Here is a 17,373-nt window from a genome sequence, read left to right as displayed (position 1 = left end):
TTTGACTTTTACATTAGTTTTAAATACTCCAGCGGATGGAGCTTCCACTATTCCCCTGGGGAGGTTGGACTCACTACAGAATACTTTTCATTGGCAAGATATTTTTCCTGGTGTTCAGTTTAAACTTCCCCTTTTTAATTTCATCCTATGACCTTCATCGTCCTCTATTTGTGCATGTGCAAGTTTCCATGTTTCAGCACACAGGGAAGACAAGCTGTACACATCAAGGACTGTTATGTAAGTAGGTTTTTAAAGAGTAAAGAGTGCATACACAGAGGGTCTCAGAGAAAATAGCATCTACTCTCCTCCTAGAGAATGTCAGGACAGTGAAGTCATGTTTCTCAGGTACAGGCTATAATTATTGCAGTGCTACCCAAAATTTCTAGTAGGAGGGGACAGACAACAGTTTCAGGAGACCAGCTGTTTCTTTCATCTATATGAAAGCAGCAGCAGCAATTTGTTTCTAGGCCAGAAGCTCTGCAGAGGCACAGTAGGCAATGTACCTCCAGTTCTCCTCTGTGGAGGATGGAGCCAGAGAGGCTGCAGAGACAAAGGAGAGCTGGATGCAGTCTCTCCAGTCATCAGCCAACCTTGACTTAGCACAGACTCACAACCAACCCAGTGTCACACTTTCCACCTGATGCTCACAGAATCACAGAATCACAGAATCGTGTAGGTTGGAAAAGACCTTTAAGATCATCAAGTCCAACCGTAAACCTAACACTACCAAGACCACCACTATACTATGTCCCTAAGCACCTCATCCAAACGTCTTTTAAATACCTCCAGGGATGGTGACTCAACCACTTCCCTGGGCAGCCTGTTCCAATGCTTGATAACCCTTTCAGTGAAGTAAAATTTCCTAATATCCAGTCTAAACCTCCCCTGGCCCAACTTGAGGCCATTTCCTCTTGTCCTATGGCTTGTTACCTGGGAGAAGAGACCAACCCCCACCTCTCTATAACCTCCTTTCAGGTAGTTGTAGAGAGCAATAAGGTTTCCCCTCAGCCTCCTTTTCTCCAGGCTAAACAACCCCAGTTCCCTCAGCCACTCCTCATAAGACTTATGCTCTAGACCCTTCACCAGCTTCATTGTCGTTCTTTGGACATGCTTCAGCACTTCAATGTCTCTCTTGTAGTGAGGGGCCCAAAACTGAACACAGTATTCGAGGTGCAGCCTCACTAGGGCCAAGTACAGAGGCACGATCACTCCCCTAGACCTGCTGGCCACGCTATTTTTGATACAAGCCAGGATGCCATTGGCTTTCTTGGCCACCTGGGCACACTGCTGGCTCATACTCAGGCGGCTATCGACCAACACTCCCAGGTCCTTCTCTGCTGGGCAGCTTTCCAGCCACTCTTCCCCAAGCCTGTAGCGTTGCATGGGTGTGTTGTGACCCAAGTGCAGGACCCAGCACTTGGCCTTGTTAAACCTCATACAATTGACCTTGGCCCATCGATCCAGCCTGTCCAGGTCCCTCTGCAGAGCCTTCCTCCCCTCAAGCAGATCAACACTCCCGCACAACTTGGTGTCGTCTGCAAACTTACTGAGGGTGCACTCGATCCCTTCGTCCAGATCATTGATAAAGATATTAAACAGGACTGGCCCCAACACAGAGCCCTGGGGGACACCGCTTGTGACCGGCCACCAACTGGAGTAAACTCCATTCACCACCACTCTTTGGGCCCGGCCATCCAGCCAGTTTTTTACCCAGCGAAGAGTACACCTGTCAAACCCTGCTCAGACAGGTCCAAAATCACACATCAAGCCTAGCATAATTGCTAGTCTGTGGGAAACTCTCAGGCTAGCATTTTAGTGTACCCTTTTTGGTTTTGATTGTTACATGTTAATATTCCTTGAATTTGGAGTGCTGGTAGAAGGATACTGTGTACAGGATTTTGTACTGCTGTATATCTGCACTGACTACATTTTGCTCTCCTCAAAACTGATTAATATCTGACATCTTTAATGCTTTCCTTCATTGTTTGCCTTTAGCATCTTTCTCTGTGCATAGGTTGTTCTCCAATGTAAAAGACTGTTTGTTCTGTAATTAGGTTAACAATAAGGGGTTTTTTCACTTAATCAGCCTCCTACATCCTTACTAATTTGGAGATTAGGTTAACTGAAGTTAATTGAAGTTAATCCATTACAAAACTCAATGTCTATTTTTGCCCTGGGTTTAGTAAGAGTAGAAGAACCCTTCTATGTAGTTAAATCTCTTTGAACTTCTATATCTAAGTAACATTTAAAAGCAACTTGTTCATAATTGATCACTTTTCTACATAGCTTAAGGTTGGGGGGTTTTGTGGGTTGTTTTTTTTTTTTTCTCCAGCAGATGAAGCTGACAAATTCAATTTCAGGCAATTTCACTGCAAATTGCCACTTTCACTATTTCTCGGTATTTCCAATAGGAACATTACTCGTTTTCAAGGAAGACAGTGGCCCATAGCAATACTGAGAAATATCATTAGCAGAGGCATAAAGTTTATATATATATATATATTTTATTTTTTTTTAACAGTTTACTACTGCAACTAGGTACCATATACAGAGTCTCCATAAAGATCCTAGGAATCTGGGACAGTTATCGTCACCGATGAGATTGCGCAAGATTCAGTGGCACGTTCTGGCTAATCTAGAAATAGATTTGCAGTCACAGCCCCACAGGTCATTTATAAAAACGATTGTCTCAACTTTTCTATTGCCTTTACAAACAAAAATCTGGTAACAGCATCCTCTCTTCTGTTCACATCCCCCTCTTTTCCTGACCAGTTCAGAATAGTCAGAATAACAGAAGCGTTAAATACCGTAAGTCCAAGAACAGAAGGCTGAAAGCTTCCCCTATAAACAATTACATTTTATGACCTATCAACTATTTTAAATCCTTTCAGTGTACACATTTGATTTCATATCACACTGACACTGCTTTCTTTACCAAAGTATCACATGGGCCCAAGTCGTTACGCTATGTAATTCCTTGCCCGTAGCATTAACAGTACTCGATTACACGAATCAGGAGAAGGAAACGCTTAAACCTCCCGTGTCCAACAATTAGGTTGGCAAGTACCCACCTATGAAAGTGAACTAGCCCGGCCCACGGCCGCTCTCTGCGCTCCCCTCGCCCAGCCGAGCAGGCAGCCGCCAGATGGCCGTCGCGTCCCGCCGGCAGGGAAGCCCTCGGCCGCCCGGAGCCGGAGCGTCCCCAGGCTGAACTTCCACTACTTTCCACCAGGTCTGGAAGTTGTTTAAAGACAAAGGGATCACCGCCGTCTTTCTCATACACGGCTGGAAGCTGGCAAGGCGTACTGGGAAGTATCCTGAAATACTTCTGCTCCCGAGCGCTTCCCCTGACTCCAGCATCCGACCGGTCCAACAGCGCAGCAGGCTCTGCCCGGCTCCGCGGGGTCACTCTGCTGCGCGGCTGGAAGTTGCGCTTTCTCTCTTCTCCCTGTCACTGCTGTCACGGCGAGCGTTTGTTTGAGACACTATGACCAAAGCACCGAAGATCTGTAAGTGATACTAACTTGGAAGTCAGCTAATTAATCCAGTAATCACTTGTTACCTGATTACACATTACCCAATCACAGGCTCAATAATTAACTGTTCTTTTAGTCTAGGTGTATAAATTGGCCAGTTGGTATCTAAGTAAGGTCAAACTAATCACTACATCTAGACAGAACTCAGGAGGTGTGGGAGGATAAACCAGGGATACGACAGAAATGGGACAAGGACCACTGACAACTGTCTCAGGCTCATGGGAAAATGAACTTTTGGGGTAGGACCATTCTCCCCTCTCCAGGATGGCAATGCACATCCCTTCTATTTTCCCCCCAAATCAATGCTGTAAGCATCCCCTCCTGGCAGCTCTCTTCTGCCATACAAAGCAAGCACTTTTTAATAGAAAATGAGAAGCAGAACAGACTAGAAGAAGTAGAGGGGTGAGTGCAGGCAGGTGCTGAAGGTAGGAGGAACAGGAAGATCCTGAAGCAGCAAGGTTTTCCAGAACTATCACTATTGCTGAATCCTGGAGGAGCCCTCTCCCTAACCTGGTTGCTGCGGGGACACTGAGATGTCAGGGAGGCCATAACAAAGATGAGGGTAGCTGAAATGATTGCACGGGGCAGGCACAGAGCACACATCTGTAGGAAAGCACATTCCATTGCCCTCAGCAGTCAGAGAGGAATGTGGTTTTAAATTAGATTTTGGGGCATAAAAAAATGAAGACAGGAAAAGTTCCTGTTTGCTAAATTGCCATAAGCTGAGCTGATTGAACAAATTCTCTGCAATCTTTACAGGTGACAGGCTGCAAGAGAGACGATTCACTTATACCAGCACAGAATTTCCTAAGTTTTCACTAGCAAGTACCGAGAAGAACCAGACTACCCTTTAAGAGAGCATCTGTATATTAAGCCAAATGCAGTCAGGAACATTTCTTCTGCTTTTATTAGAAAACTGTCCCCATTAAGTAACCAGTATTTCTCATTCACCTGAATCGACACTTATAACAGCTTTTGATAAACTGATGAAAAAGTCTGCAACATTTGGAACAATGCTGTATACTCTCATCACTATTGTTTGTTAAAAGGGGTCATACTCATTAATTTTTAAAGACAGTTCTAAAACTAGTAACATACTGTCTTCACACAGACATTGTTATTTGGTGTGCACAATGCTATCTGTTCAAAGCTGTAAGACCTTTTAGTTCACTCTTAAAATGTTTATATGCATGCTCACATACAAATATTATCCAATTAAAGAGAGTCCAGAGGGAAAAAATAAAAATCACTGGAAGTCTAGAAAAAACATATCCTTGAGGAATTATTACATTAATTGCGATCAGTTAGTCTAAAGACTAAGAGAATGAGGTGGCAACCTGCCAGATTTTAAATACATAAAAAATTTCCACAAGTGCAAATGGAAAACTAACTTCTGTAGGCAGAGTAGATGGAGTAAGAAGTGATGGACTTAAATTGCAAAAAGAGAATTTTAGGGATCTTAGGGGTAAGGATAGCAAAGTGCTAGGATGGATGGCCTGGAGAACTTGCAAGTCTTCACCCACAAAGATCTTTACAAACAAGTTAAAGAAGTTTCTAGGATGACCTTGCATACCTATTATGATTGAAGGTACAACAATGTATTAGCTGACTTTTCTGTCATCTTTTCTGTTACATGATTTTATGCAACACTAAGATTTTTGTGATATTTCAAGTTTCATAAAAATACAAGTTTGTAGATCATGTTGACTGATCCCTAATGGAACAAACAGCAGTTTCCCCTATGTCCAGTCATGCTACGACCCCACGGGAACACTCATTTCTCATAGACTTTTGCCTTTTCTCCTTCCATGCCTGGCAGAATCAAGAAAGCCAGAGGTGGGTTCCAAAAAAGGGAAAGAAAAATAGTACCCAAGTTCCAGGAATCATCTATGTTTAAGAACAAGCAAAAACTCTGAAGTGGTTCATCTTTCCCAAAATCTGAGTTTCAAACAAAGATGCTAACACATTCTTGGAGATTAAAGAAAACGAAAATATATTTAAGTGGCTATTCCCATCATTCACATAATGTGTGAAGACTTGAGACAGAAAAATTCCATCTGGCACAGAAAGAGGGTGCAAATGCCCTTGACCCACAGGAAAACCTCCAACTTCACCTCCTAAACTGCTATTAGGTTAAGCGTTCAATCTCCTACAAGGTGTGAGTTGTGAGCACACCCTGGACTCACCTTTTTTATTTTTTTTTAAGGTACATGGAAGGAACAGCACATCACAGCACTGATCACCCAGACCTTATTAGAAACCACAGTTTCATACGTAAAATAAAATAATTTGTCTATTTAAAAAATTCCTGTAATTCTGCAGAGAAGTGCACTCTAGTTGTGTCGATAACATGGGAAGTTTACCTCAGAGCCTGTCCTGACCAAGAAGCTCTCTCTTCTGATCTCCTGTAACTTTCAGCTCCCCAGCAGCCCCCCTGCCCCCCGATCCCTCCATTCTTCTGGTTATGATTTTGTGCAAGTTAACAGAGTTAGCAGAGACTGAGTTAGCTCAGGACTTAATTGTACTAGTCCTTTCAGAGAAAGAAGCACACCATTTGCAGTGCATGTTCTGTACCATAAATTGGGGCAAATGTTATTTCACAAAATACCTCTATGACTATGACATGAATTCCATTTCATGGAGAGAAATAAACACTCACACAGCCGCCATTCACTTGTTTTGCACTATTCTGGATTCTCAAGAATAAGTGAACGAAACAGTTTATTTTCTGCTGATGCAGACTTTCTGGGTTTGCTCAAATAAACATTCAACCGTGCCTGGCAGGGTGGGGCTGAAGTTTGGTCTTTCTAAATATCTCATATTGTCATTTTGAAACTCACAGGCGTGATCAACTTTGCAGGATTTCCCTTTCATGCTGGGAGCAACAACTGAGCCAGCATGCAAGGAACAGCACAGGAAAAATTAAGAAGTGCAACCATCATTCATTTTTCACCACAGTTCCAACACCACTCCCATGCAAACTGATTGTAAATCTTTCATTGACAGCAAGAGTTCAAGGTCTGACCCAGAGCCAGCCTCAATATATCAGGCTGTGACCACTGAGAGGGTCAGATGCAGGTCTGGTATAAGTGGACTGAACTTTTAACAATTTGATAGAATTTCCACCACCTTTCACCAGGAACAAAACCGATCTGAGCATAGGATCTGCATTAAATGAGTATCGTCCCTGTACAACTCTTGCAATCTCCTTTCTGCTTTATGATGCTTTCCACTCATAGTCCCATTGCTAATTAACTGTTGTATAGTAACAAAGACTAAGCAAACGTGCCTTTTGGAAACGAACCAGCAGGATCCTGTGACAGACCACTGAACGAGGAGTAATGGGGAATGATGCCTGACCTTCTTAAAAAAACAAACCAAAACAAAACAACAAAACAAAACACTTAAGAGAAGCAAGGCAAAAAGCATGAATTTTCATCCTTCTCCAGAGAAGACAAGTAAACAGTGTAATTTCAGCTTCCCCAGCACTTTACATATAAAAGCTCTCTTTTGAAATATAGACAGCAACCACAACCGGAACTGTAGTAATGTCTGGGTACAGTTCTGGGTATATCTGCATGCCTGGGGGCAGATAAATTAGAGTATCTAGGGCTGGCAGGATGCAAGAGCGATCAAGTCCAGACACCAGCTAGCCATGTTAGCACTGCTGGAACTAGTAAGCCACACAAAATATGGTACATTAGCTTAGCGTGCCTTGTGGTTACCCAGCTATACAGCTTTCAGGCTCAGATGACCAGGTCAAAGCACAGAGATGTGTCTGCACTTGACATACCTTCCGTGTGAAAGGTAAATTAAAATCAAACACAAACCTCCAGAAATGTGTAGCTACAAATGGAAACAAGGGCAGCCTGTTCTTCTGGTCTCCTTTTGCTTTTCATCTCACTTATTCTTACAAACTTCACCTTTGTGAACTCTAATAAATTCACAGGATACTGTACCAGCATTTTAAGATTGCTAGGATCAAGGCAGAAGCAAGTCAAAGCCTTTTTCCTAAATCACTCATTTAACTCAAATGCAAACGCACACACAACCATTCAGAAGGAGGAGACAAAGGCAAAAGACTGACAGTGTTTACATTCTCCTCTCATGTATCATCAGCGACAGAAACTGCTGTACCTCAACCACAACTGGTCAAACAGGCCAGACGTTTCTTTGTAATGGACACAGCAGTAACATACAACTTGCATGAGTGTGACTGAACCCCTGAGTATCATTCTGACAACATGGGAAATCTGTTCATGGACCCCTTATGAATTATGTTTGTGCCCATCTCTGATAGACCAAAACTTTATTTAAATTGCAGGGCTTGTCTGAGTCCTTCACTACCTCCACCTTCATCTAAAATTCCAAGTCTAACAGCAGGGCTAACAGCAGAGTATCACCAGCCTTTAAGGGCTGCCAGTTTAAATAGAGTATTTCCAGGCCAGCATGCCATGTGCCGAAGAGGGTCACAGTCACAGACCAAAGCCAGTTCAGCAGCCAGCTACCCCGGGATAGAACCGAGCAGAAACCTAAGACATGTTTGTTTCTGCCTTCATGTACAGGGTTCATATTTTGACATCCTGTGCTGGTTTTGGCTGGGATAGAATTAATTTTCTTCTTAGTAGTTAGTATGGGGCTATGTTTTGGATTTGTGCTGAAAACAGTGTTGATAATACAGGGATGTTTAGTTGTTGAGCAGTGCTTGCACAGAGTCAAGGCCTTTTCTGCTTCTCACCCCACCCCACCAGCGAGTAGACTGGGGGGGGCTCAAGAAGCTGGGAGGGGACACAGCTGGGACAGCTGACCCCAACTGACCAAAGGGATATTCCATGCCATATGATGTCATGCTCAGCTTATAAAGTTGGGGGAAAAAGAAGGAAGAGGGGGACATTCAGAGTGGTGGTGTTTGTCTTCCCAAGTAACTGTTACACGCGATGGAGCCCTGCTTTCCTGGAGGTGGCTGAACACCTGCCTGCCCATGGGAAGTAGTGAATGAATTCCTTGTTTTGCTTTGCTTTGCTTGCATGCACGGCTTTTGCTTTACCTATTAAACCATCTTTATCTCAATCCATGAGTGTTCTCACTTTTACCTTTCTGATTCTCTCCCCCGTCCACCGGGGGGGAGTGAGCAAGCGGCTGTGTGGTGCTTAGTTGCCGGCTGCGGTTAAACCATGACACATCCTTTCCACTCCTACAGCACAACAAATTGTAGGGATTACGGCGTTACCTGAATCTGCAGGGTTTGCAAGCTTTTTAAATTCAGTGCAAAGTATGTATCAGACATAAAACGTTATAGTCTTCACTCATTATGTCATCAAAACTCTGAACATCTTAAAGTCATCATTGTACTACCTCTAAAACCCAGGCAGACATGGACCTGCTTGATGTATCCAGGCAATGCTCATAGGTGACAAGCTTTTTTCAGTTCCCTGGCTCTGAATAGGAGGTCTCATGCGTGCAATTATATCAGTGAAAATCCTACTTCTGATTTGTGGGAACTCCTCCACTTTCAGTTTCATTACATTATTGCCAGATTATGATCACAATGAGGAAACTCAGTTAAGGCATTGCAGTTGATTGATAGACAGGGGCAGAACTCATGCTGGTGGTTAGACTGCCATTATTTTGTGGTTAATATTGTTTCTTTTCTGACTCATTGTATTATAACAATGACATTCATTTATAAGGGAAGGAGAAGTTTTATTAGGTTGATTTCCCATAACAGAGAGGAGAGGCCACACACAGGGCTAAGGCTGCAAGTGACACATATCAAAATGCCTTTAAACACAGCTAAAAATGCTGTGCTATTTGTTCCACTTTGCTCTAAAGACAAGTGTGGTTCAGAGCCATACTAACCTCATTTCATGCAGGGACACAGTCAAACGGGACGAAAAGCATGACCTCCAGGAATACTTATACTTTCTCCAGTGTACCTGAGCAGACTGGTTTGTTTGCAGTCCCTTCTATCCCTGCAAATAAATGCTTTGATGAAATTAAGAAGTCCCAAGGAAACTTATTCAGGAAGAAAGATCAAAAGGCTGGTTATTTTATCAACAAAGTATCTGCATAAATGCACACAAGATCAACAGAGACCGGTGTGAAGGCTGCTTGATAACCTGTATGAGAAAGCTGGGTCCTCTGCCTGAATAAGCATTAATTTTTATCCTGATTCCCAAGGTGTCAAGCTGCGGTGGTACTGCCCTGCTCTGTGCCTTGTGTCTTTAATGACCTGTTCCCAAAAGGCTGCCCACAGGTGGATCACAGACAATATTCAGGTAAGTTTGGAGAACTAAAGTAAAGGCAAGACTGAAATAAGCACTTTGTCTATGATCTGTGCCACAGCTTTTGCACTTGTGCTCAGTGGATTTTGTAGTTAAACTCCAGCTACCAAGACTTTGTTAGTTCGGGCTTTAATTTCACAAAGCATCACCTACTCTCACACTTCAGCAGGGGAAGTATCTTGCAGCCACACATACCTACACGAGCACACGAACACACCACAACTACCGTAGGTCTACACTGTTCCCACAAAAACACCACAGCCCCCCATACTGTGAGCGGAGAAATCAAGCTAGACCCAAGGTCCTCCTTCCTCTTGGACACAATACCCAAGGACACTGCCCCAGCTCCGCCATGCTGGGCCTCAGCCCTACCTGCTCTCCCTCCTTACCACCTCAGGGGCACACGTTTCCCTGCTGACTGCCCTGCACCTCAGGCGGGGGCTTTCTCAGCTCCTGCCTCCCTCCCAGCAGTGCCCGTGCTGAGCTACATGCAGAGCATAGCAGGTTTGGGGGCTCTCTCTGGCAGGCCCTCGGCCGTACCGCCTCATACAGCCAGCTGCAGATTCAGTGCTGCTTCAGCTAAGTGAAAATAAAAATAAAAATCGAGATTTCAACAAAAGTCCTTTCATAAACAAGCTGAGACCCTGCAATACACTTCTGCCAAAAAAACCCACTTCTGGTTGCTTTCGCATTGCCCCAAAAGCTCACTCAGGGTTACTTGTTTGTACTGAGAGAAGCTGCCAGGTGGAGCTGGAGCTGTCTGGGGGCAGGAGGGAACACACCTTGCTGCCACCTGAGGAGCGGCGGGGTCGGTCGGGCCCGCAGGGAGCTGTGACTGGGCCTCGGCTTCTCCCTGTCCTGTCAGGCCCACCGGTTTCCTCACCGAGCTTTAAAGGCCATGTCTGCTTTAAGGGGGGTGATTTGGTGCTCCTGGTGAATTAATCAGCAGTAAACAGAAGTGTTTGAGTACTTCCCAACAAAAATACTGACTCTGTGAAGGCCTGGCCTGCTTTACAGCTGCTGCGTTTAAATTCTCACCTTTAAGGTTCAGACTTAACACCCATTAACCCAGCATTCATGGAGGCTGAGCGGCATTTCACGCTTTCTGAGACGCTGGTTTAACCTTTCAAGAGCTGCGAACACGGCCGGGGGCTGTGAGGCGAGGGGCGAAGGGAGAGGGCGAGGGCTGCGGCCGGCGGCCGGCAGGCAGCGGTACCCGCACCCGCCGCTGCGTCTTACTGCAGGACCCATTAAGCTTCCCTTCCCGTTACACCACACGCTTTTTATTCATTTACTTATTACCAAGATAAAAGTGTTTTTCACAGGTTTTTTGTTTTTGTTTTGCCTTTTTTGTTGGTTTTGGGGTTTTTTTGTTGTTGTTCCCACACTGCCGCGCCCGGTGAGCTCGGGGCTCACCTCCCCGCGGGGCTGCCGGCCGTGTGGGACGCGCGGTGCCGCCCGCCCGCCCCGGCTGCAGAGGCGGCCGCTGCCCTTCGCCCGGCCAGCTCGGCCTCGGCAGCAAAGCCAGACAGAACACGGCGGCAGGGAAGCGGAGGGGAAGGGAAACGCGGCGCAGGAAGAGCCGGGCCGGGCCGGCAGGAAAACCTAGGGGAGCGCAGGAACAGCACACAGGAAGGGGGCCGGGGGCGAGGGCAGCGGGAGCGGTTCCAGTGGCCTCGAAAAGGGCCTGGGGAGGAAGAGGAGGTGGTTTTCGCCTGAGAATAACCAACTCGGAGCTGCCCCTAATCTTTCTGGCGGCTGAGAGCCGTCGTTCCCCGAAGGTGGTGTGGCGCGGGTGAGGGGCGCCGAGGGCCCCGCTCTGCCCAGCGCCCCCCGCAGCGGGCGAACGCCGGTCCACGGACATTTCGTGTCGAGGTGGGAGGTGGTAGTGTGTCACTTCGGGTGCTGTAGGAAAGCCCTCGTGTTCAGATACAGGACTCGTGCTTCTTAAATAAGAGCAAAAAACCACCCTTAATTATATTCTAAAATACTAAGGTACTTTGAGTCTTCAAACATCACAATGCAGGTAAATTCTAATCTGAAATACTTCACGTTTTAACTGGTTCCGGTTTCTGTAAGCAGAGTCTGCTTTTTGTCTGGAGCTTTAAAAAGTTTTCTTTCTGTATCACCCAGCACACTTCCATAGCCTAGCTGCTAGGCCGAGTATTGTGTTTTCCCCATTCTCATCTCTCTGGTGGGAAAAGGCTTTGCTCATTGAGCCTTTTATGTTAGTTCATCCTATTAAAGCGCCTTGCTTTGTTGTCCTCTGAACCCTCTTTAGTGCCTCTGCATTTTTCAGCAAGTTTAGTGAAAAGCAAAACTCCACCCTGTATCATTAAAGAGTCCTGACTAGAGCCACTTCCACTGGTGAACCATTTCAAGTTAAAAGGTTCAGTATTCCTTCACTGTCGCCTCGGTTGTGCAGACGAGTTCCTGTCCCTCACACCTCTGTCATTTATGAGAAAAATAAACTACAACCACTTTTGCATGGGAAATGGACAACCTCTGAGATGGAAGTTAATTTTAAAGATTTCCTCAAGCAACTTTTGCAATATGACGTATAAAAACGGTGAGAGAGCCGCTAAAATGCAAAATGTATTGTGTTTCTAAGACCAGAAAAAAAGAGAAAAAGTTGTTAACACTTTTTGGAACAGAGTTGTAGGCTGCTTTGAAGTAACATCTGTGTGCCAATGTAAAGGAATTGTTCAAAAGGTGCATTGATAAAATAACCCTGATCAGAAAGAGAAACTACACACCAGCTACAAGCAATTTCTTATCTTGCACCTAAACCAGCAGCAGAAGTGGGAGTAGTGATGGAAATAAAAAACATCTAAAAGTGCCTGGTGTTTGGGAAATGGCTCACATGTATTCCTTGTGCAACAGGCACACAGGCAATGGTAACCAGATTAGAAGAAATCGTTAGACCATAGTTGTGTCTTCCCTGAAAGCAAGAAAGATAATAATGCAGACTTTGGCGAGTTGTTTTTCTATAACAGCACCTCTTCAGAATGTGTATTTCAGCCAAGAGCTGGATCCTTCTTCCAATCAAGAGACAGAGTTGCACATATTACTAGAAATTATTTTTTTTTCTCCCACCTTACAGTGACTGTGATACAGCAGCATCCAGCTCATGAAATCACAAGGAAATATTGGAAGTAGCTGGACAATAAATGACCTGGCAGATCATCCCCCATATTCAAAATGCCACAGATACCAGCTCTTTGAATAGTACCACAAAATTCAAAATAGTCACTTGTAAACATCCTTGTGTATCTATTAGATATGTTTGTGGGAAGGTAAGAATTCATGAGACCTTGCCCAGAGTTGCTCAGGAAAGAATTACAGATCTAAGGATAGAGTTCACAAGTGAAAATCCTCAGCTGTGTTACCAGCAAGGATTCCTTCCCTTCATTTCACGTGGAAAATATCAGACTGTAGTCCAACCCCCCCACCAATCTCAAATTGTCTCTGAAACCTGTTCTCCTATACACTCTTAATCAAAATCTTGTGCCAAATCCAATTTTCACATCATGAAAATTGTTATTGCACTTTCTCTGCAACCATATAAATTCTATTTCTATTGCTTATAGCAATTCTCGTCCCCACCTTCACATTATACAACTGTAGGTGCTTGATACAGGCAAGAATTTGTCTGAGACAGTATTCCAGCAATTTCTACCAGTGTCCTGCTAAGTCAAGAAGTCTTGGCTTATGCTAAGCCTACCTGTGCTTAAGAGAGCAAAACTACCTTTAGCAGACAGCTCAGGTCAGCACCAGAAAGTGTCACCTATCAGTTATGATTCAACCCACAGAATTTTCCCAGGTAGTGATACTGCTTTCATCAATGATTTCATGGAGCCTAGCAGATAATTTTATCCTACTATTTATTCAGTGATTTCCCTCTAGCCTGTGTTTTCCAGATGTTCATTAGTTATCAAAAATGATGCAGTCTGTATTTTGAGCCTGCTTTTAGCTGAGAAGAGTGATTCCGACTAAAAACTGCAAATGCTGCATACACATGTTAATATTTAATGTGGCTTTGGTCACATGCGTTTCCAATGAGCCGTTTTGATGTATAGCTACTGTACCGTGTATTTAAAAATAGATCTTCTCCAAGCAATCATTCACATAAGCTCAAAATAAGTATTGGCCTTTGTGTCAGGTTTCCATAATGCGACTACTAAACCAGGCTTGGTGGAAGGTTCAGAGAGGGGTGACGGAGCTTTGTCAGCTCTCCTTTATTAGGACTTTTCCATGCCGGAGCATTCCTGGGTGTGGCTGATGGGATTTCCTGCCTTTTTGTCCCATTAAGGTAGCACGGAGGGTCCGAGTGCAAGGAAATGGTTCCCGCTTCACTCCCATATAAGATTTTTCGGTAGGGTAAGAGATCTGGCTGTGCAGAGCTTTGCTTGGGGGGCGTGTTTGGAAACTGCTGTTTTGACACAACATCTCTCAGAATTTGTGGGTGAGCAGGGGAGACACAAGGAATGCATCACCCTTTTCCTGCAGGGGATGGGGTCCTTAACATTGTAATTCTCTTCAGTGGATCACATAAGTCTACACTAATGATGTTCCCAACTTCCCCAAAAACCAAATTTTTTTTTAATATCTTAATTTATATTAGATGCTTGAGTTTCAGATGTCTCTAGACACTTCTTACTTCAGCAGAAAACTAGTACTAGAACAAGTTAGCTGTACCACATGTTCTTATATCTAGCTCCTGTGTGCAGAGTGAATTTGATTACTGTTAATTATCATAGAAAATCCTGTGCATAGAGTAATAACTGAAGGGAGATTTCTTGACCCAATGCGATTCTTGCAGGCTGTGTAAAAAGAAATAAGGTTCTATCAGAATAAATTAGACCATAGAGAATAAGCAAACTCTTTCCACCTGTAAATGCAAAGATGGGATTAGAAAAGTTTGTGAAAGCAAATTATAGGAACTGAATTTAGATGGATTTTTGTATGTTTGTTTCTTAAATCTTTGAAGGTTCAGTTGTAGTTGGATTAATTTTGTTTTCCAGGAAAAACAGTATGGGCAATTACTGAAGTACAATAGATGTTTTCCTGGGGAATTTTAGAACTCCATAAATGACAAAGCCTGTCCTTGGGGAATTTCCAGCATTTCAGAGCTGAGTAGGTTATATAGCTCTGGTCTATATATCCACATTTTTGGATGCTTTGTCAATCTGACCCTTTTTACGACATCTGATAATGCCTCAGCCCATACAAAACGCAGTCAGTATTGAGATCTTCCGGGCCAAATTATGAATTAGGAAATGTTACAGTTGGGCAATCCCTATATTTCTTAGTTGACAGAGTAAGAAAATGATGGCTATGGTATTTTTACATTTTTATGTCCCCTAGTTTTGGTCCTGGCTGCCTGCATTGTACAGCAAGCCCAAGGTTTGTTCCTACTGAGCTGTCTGTAGGGCATTCCAGCTGCAGCCCCACTGTTGCCCAATATACACCCTGCTATACCTGGGTCTCACAGGCATACCTAGTCAAGGAGTTGTCAGGGGAGCAACAGACAGATTTTATGATCATTTTCCATCCCTGTTCCATTCCTTACACTGGAAGAACAGCTAGGGAAAAGAATATAAATCAAAGGCCCAGGTTACTCTAGATAATTCAGGCTATTTTATTTCATGTAGACATTTGGTATAATGCACCTTTTCAGTTCTCAGTTCATTTTCTCTGCCCAGTTATCACATGGCCAACAACAGGACAAAGCTGCACGCCCTTTCGGTGCGTACAGAAGGCAGTCCAGGGCCTGGGAAGGGTGCTTTCTACATTGCAGACTTCAAAACTGTGCACTACACATCTGGCCTAACCTGCTGGTGTATGGTAATGCATGTCCGTGGCCAAGGAGCTGCAGAGTTCCCCCATAGGCAGTGAAGAGCAGTACAAATGGCCTGTCTTTTTATTTTTTTTCCCAGCAGGAACCCTTACTTTTATTATTGTTATGATTTTATTGCAGTTATTCTTCCCTGTCTGAATCTTGTCTACATGCATAGATGTGGCCTGTCTATGGAGGAAACAGATTTCAGTCATCTTGATCAAGAGCATAGGAAATGCTTCCCATGGCCCAGTGCCACGCTCTGATGTTTGCATTTCTTTTACTGTGTGAATTACGTAGGGCTTTGAGTTCCCTAGCAAAACTGGGCTCCCACCACGCAGTCACCTCCATAGCGGGAAACAGTCATTTTCCGCAAAGGCCCGCAGTGCAATTAGACAAGATAGATAAGCGAGGGATACAGAAACAAAGGCAAAGCGAAGGGAAGTGACTCACCTATGGGCTATCAGCTACAAATACGCAAAGGCCAGTGGTCGTCAGGAGGGGCCAGTGACACAGCCATGCTGTGACATAGCTCGTCCCTTGTCACGGGATCTCAGACCCACGTAGGACAAACAACCTTAATGCCCGCAAGGCTCCAAGGCGGAAGGGCCCTCGTCCTTTGGATAAAAAAACACACCTACAAATCCAGACGTCCCCGTACATTGCCTTTCTGCCTCACTGGTAGCACGTTGAGGGCTTAACTTGGACTTTCATGGTTTACATACTTCTGGTGCTCTGCACAGAAGTGACTTTATCCCTGGGACAAAGCAGCGCTTTCCCTCATGACTGTCAGCACCCGGCGTAAACCATCCCTGCCCAAATGAAGGCCTGAGCCAAGAGAGACTTTATCTTGTGTGCAAATACAGATTTGACATTTTTTCCAGTCCTGCTCAGGTCACTAATTAAAAGCCTAGGAAGTGAGCACACATGAAATCATTCCTTCCGTACAGGCAGACAGATGGAGAGAAATTCCAGCCTGTTTCCACTCTTTTGTCTTCAGGGCATTTTTGGAATTTCCTTCAGGAAGTGAGGTTATGACCCAGAGCCTTCCTCGGTGAGTAGGCTCTCATTTCCCACAGTAAACCTTGCACGGCGATGACATACAGTACGAGAAGGTGAGGTTTATCTTCACACTCCAACTGCATCCTGTACGAGCTCCATGGAACTTAAAAGTAATACCGAGAGGGAATGGCCGCAAGAGAGGAAATGGAAGTCAAGCCTTTGGAAGAAGAAACACAGTACCTATTCAGCTACACCGCCACGGCCTTTGCTGGTGGACCCAACAGCGCTGCAGTGGTTATGTAGCTGAGGCCACCATTCTACATTTCATAACCTTCCTTGATGTTTGCAATAAGCTAAGAATTAAACTTACAAATTATATTAGTGATATAAGTGAATTATTTCACTTATTCTACTCTAGGCAGTCATGGTAAAACTGGCAGGCATCTGTTTTTTCTTCCTTTTGTACTGCATCAGCTGTTGGAGAAAAATCACTACTGTAGAGATTCTCTTAATGGCATTTCATCCATACAGCATGTGCTGATGAAAAATTATATTCTAGCATTCATTTTGTATTTTATATGATCCTGTAAGTGGCATTATGCATCTTATGTCCCCACAGAATTGGCTTAATCCCAGCATGTACTGAAATCAAGGAATTATTTCACTGACTTCTGTCAACAAGAAACCACACCTGGCATGAAACCCCCACAGT

The sequence above is a fragment of the Ciconia boyciana genome, chromosome 7, assembly GCF_034638445.1.
Source record: "Ciconia boyciana chromosome 7, ASM3463844v1, whole genome shotgun sequence".
NCBI classification, from domain to species: domain Eukaryota; kingdom Metazoa; phylum Chordata; class Aves; order Ciconiiformes; family Ciconiidae; genus Ciconia; species Ciconia boyciana.
The sequence above is the reverse complement of the archived record's forward strand: the minus strand, read 5'-3'. Positions refer to the sequence as shown.